The sequence below is a fragment of the Arachis ipaensis genome, chromosome B01, assembly GCF_000816755.2.
Source record: "Arachis ipaensis cultivar K30076 chromosome B01, Araip1.1, whole genome shotgun sequence".
Lineage (NCBI taxonomy): Eukaryota > Viridiplantae > Streptophyta > Magnoliopsida > Fabales > Fabaceae > Arachis > Arachis ipaensis.
Genome location: NC_029785.2, coordinates 128,177,877 through 128,181,554, shown reverse-complemented (window position 1 = coordinate 128,181,554; position 3,678 = coordinate 128,177,877). Strand labels below are relative to the sequence as shown.

General features: G+C 30.2%; 1 pseudogene; it reads right to left on the bottom strand.

Annotated features, from left to right (window-relative positions):
* Positions 1,513-2,079, bottom strand: LOC107619916 (annotated as a pseudogene).

The following is a 3,678-nucleotide window of genomic DNA, read 5'->3' as shown; positions in this document are numbered from 1 at the left end:
TTAAGTTTGAATCTTTTTTCTTAAAATTTTCTAAATTCTGTAATTATTGTTTATCTGCGGTCCTTTTTAACCGTCTCTAGCCAATATGAACTTGCAAAAAATAACTTTTCATCTCGCTCATTCTCCATTTCCAAGATAATAGTATTATTAAACATATTATCATTATTATTATTCAAAACAATACCACTCAATTTTCTATCTTTTGGCAAATTTAAAATAAATCTGAATTCACTTAGTTGTATGTCATTTGTGTACAATATAATGTGTTCTAGTTTAGTAAATCTCCAAGGTATGATTTACAAGTCAAAAATGCTATGCCATTCTGGTAACCCAAACTAATTAGATTGCCAATTGCTTAATGTTATTTTATATTCTTATTAAAAAAGATTAAAAATATTAAAAAAATAAACGTTGTAAATAGTAAATACATTGAAATATTGAATATTTGAAGCTAAAAATACTTTGCCCTCTTTGGATGATTCTAGAATTGGGAAATGAATAATTTTAACCACGAGGATGTATTCCGAATTGAGCGTTCCGAACATTATAGAATTGAATTCTTTAGATTTTACGCTAAATAATGACATAAATTTGAATATTTCTGAGAATTGGACATGATAAAATTACAATAGCCAATTAAAATTATCTGTTTTGAAATTATACGAGAATTCAATTCCTGCAACTGGGTGGGGTTGTCGGGTGGGGAAGAGAAAAATGAGAAGCCAATTCCAGTTATAGGCATTCTGATCCATATAATTAAATTCTTTTTATATAAATTAAATTCAATTTTGTAATTGTGTTTTATTCCAAATATCAAACATCAAATCATCATCATAATAAACGAAATTAAATTCATGTGCATCCTATCTTTTTCCTATTGCAATCAAGTGATAATAGACCCGTAAAGCTAAAGGATGTAAATTGTAATAATTGTTAATATAACAAGCTAAGATATAAAAGATTAAGTCAACAAAAAAAAAGTCCAAGCTACAAGGCCTGGGGCCATGTGAATTTGAGAAGTTCCATATTTGGATGTCATGGTTTCCCATATGAAGAACTGGATAGTTAAAATGAGAACTGAAAGAGAAACATGATTGAATAGCATGGTATAGCACTATAGCATGTGTTCATTGGTGCCTACATGAAATAGAAATACAGAGAATTTGGTTCAAATCTTAGCCTTAACTAGATCATCCTCCTGTGACCCTAAATGAATGAATCTTCAATGTGTTCAAAAACATGGAGCCACGATCTAGCAATTCTTTCTATCTATATTTAGGGTGTTTGTTTACTCCTACATATTCAAGTATCATTTCTCCATTTTCTTAATGGTATTCAGACCAACTAGGCTTAACAATCTTATGTACAAAATTTGTAAAACTTGTAACACGTTTACTCAATTTATTAGTAAGCTATTTTTATTAGATTAAACTAAATTAAATACTTAAGACAAATTAGATTCAACAGACAATAGCCACAGTTATCTACTGGCATATGACCCAAAATGTAGAATTTGATGAAATGCATCCTTTGGAAAACATAATATAAGAAATGAAACTATTAAATCCAAACAGATCCTGAATAAGCTCACAACACAAAAATCCCCAAAACTAATACTAAGAAATTTTCAAAGATAAGTAAAATGGAAAACGACACCGTTTTTTGAAATGCTTAGAATTTGAGCTTGGTGAAGAACCAACGATTTTTGCCAGTCTTGAACCTCTCCTCGAGGCTCTTCTTGGTCTCTTTAAGTGCCGCAACCTTCTTATCCTTCGCCTGAAGAGACTCGACTATGATGGCATCCTTCAAATCTACGTCAAGTGTGTAGCGCGTGGGCATCACATGTTAGTAGTTAACCATCTTAACGAACGCCTTGACGTGCAACTTCTTCACTGTCTTCTTGGCGGAGTCCCTCTTCACAACCTTCGAAGGGTACTTCTTGATCCCGGTGACGAGGCAGTGGTCGTAGGGGTGGTCCCGGGTGCCATCGTCGAAGGCGCGTATGATGACGGCTTTCTGACCCGCGTATCAGCCTTGTAGCACGATAACTGCTTTGTTTGGTTTCAAGAACTTCACCATCTTTCTTCTCCGCTTCTCCGCTTCTGCTGCGCTTTCTTTGTTATTGTTTATAGAGGAAGTGGCGAAACCTTAGACGTAGACTAGTTGAAAATATGTAGAAACAACAATTGGGATGAGTGAGATGGCGAAGCCCAATTTAAGAAAGATTGGGCTATTAACCAAAACAATAACAAACATTGGACCTAATTAAAAGAACTGTATTAATGCTCTTGTTAGCAAAATAGAATAATAGATGCAAATATAATTAGAAAAGTGAATGAGTGAAAAAGGAAGGACTGGAGTGCAAAATAGAATAATAGATGCAAATATAATTAGAAAAGTAAATGAGTGAAAAAAGAAGGATTGGAGTGCTTTTTTTGTACAAATTTATAAAGAAAATAATAGATGTGCTCATTGTCTAGTAAAAAAAAAAGTTGAAGTTTAGATATTAATTTTGTGTTTTGAGATTTATCTCCTCCAGAATTAATTAGTATCCTCAATGATGATAATCTAAAACATATTACTAAGCAACGCATTCCTCATGACAATTATATGACTAAATGGAAAACAAAAAACCATCTCAATCAATTCAATTTATATTCAACATAGACAACTGAAGATTACCAATGAATAAAAACGAATGGGATATAATAAGGAGGAATTTTGGCGGTATAAATATGTAGAATAAATTATTATTTACAATTGTTACTAGTTTTTACCTTATTATTGTTTAAGTTAACATTAATGGGAAATAACTAATTGGAAAAAACCCTAATTTATCTTTTACAACATTATTAAAATACAATTTATCCCTTTTTATTTTGTGATTAATCAACATTCGTAAAATGATTTTGGTTATGTCATCTGTATTTTATGATTGATAAATTTTGCTATGCAAGACGCAAATTTGTGATTAATTAACCCCAAGCATAAGTAATAGGAAAATCTAGGAAAAATTGTGAGAAAAAGTAAAACAAACTTTGAAAATAATAGTAAAAATATGTTGTCGAACAAAAAATTTGTCACTTGTGCTAGGAATTCTATAAATTTGTCTCTTATTATATAATCAATTTTGTTACGCACTTCAACTTCGTTATCCCTTTGTATCCGTTAACAAAGTATTTAACGTCACACGTGTTTCAGGAAAGATAAAACTCTTCGAATAAACAGTGTAATGTATAATTTAAGAACAACATGATAAAAAAAATCTAGAATTTTATAATGGTACTTGAAATTTTCAGCGACGATAGTACAAAGAGTTTAAATATACCAAATGTATTTTATAAGGAGATTTATAATTAGAGAAGACAATAATGAAAGGATTCATTATAGTAAAGAAAATAATGAAGCGCGTATTAAAGAATGTTACAAAAGTAACCTTGTTAATCTGGAAGAAGAACTATATCATCAAAAAACTTTATTTTCCGTCAAAAATAGATGAAGTGGTTTGAACCTAAATCCTACTTATGCTATATGTTCCTGTTGTCGCTAAATAATTTCTTTACATATTATTTTAATTTTACATGCACGTATATTTAAATTAATTATCCGTTTGATTATTCATAATTATTCATACAAATATTATTTAAATATGTATAAATAAAAGTATCAAACCTTTAT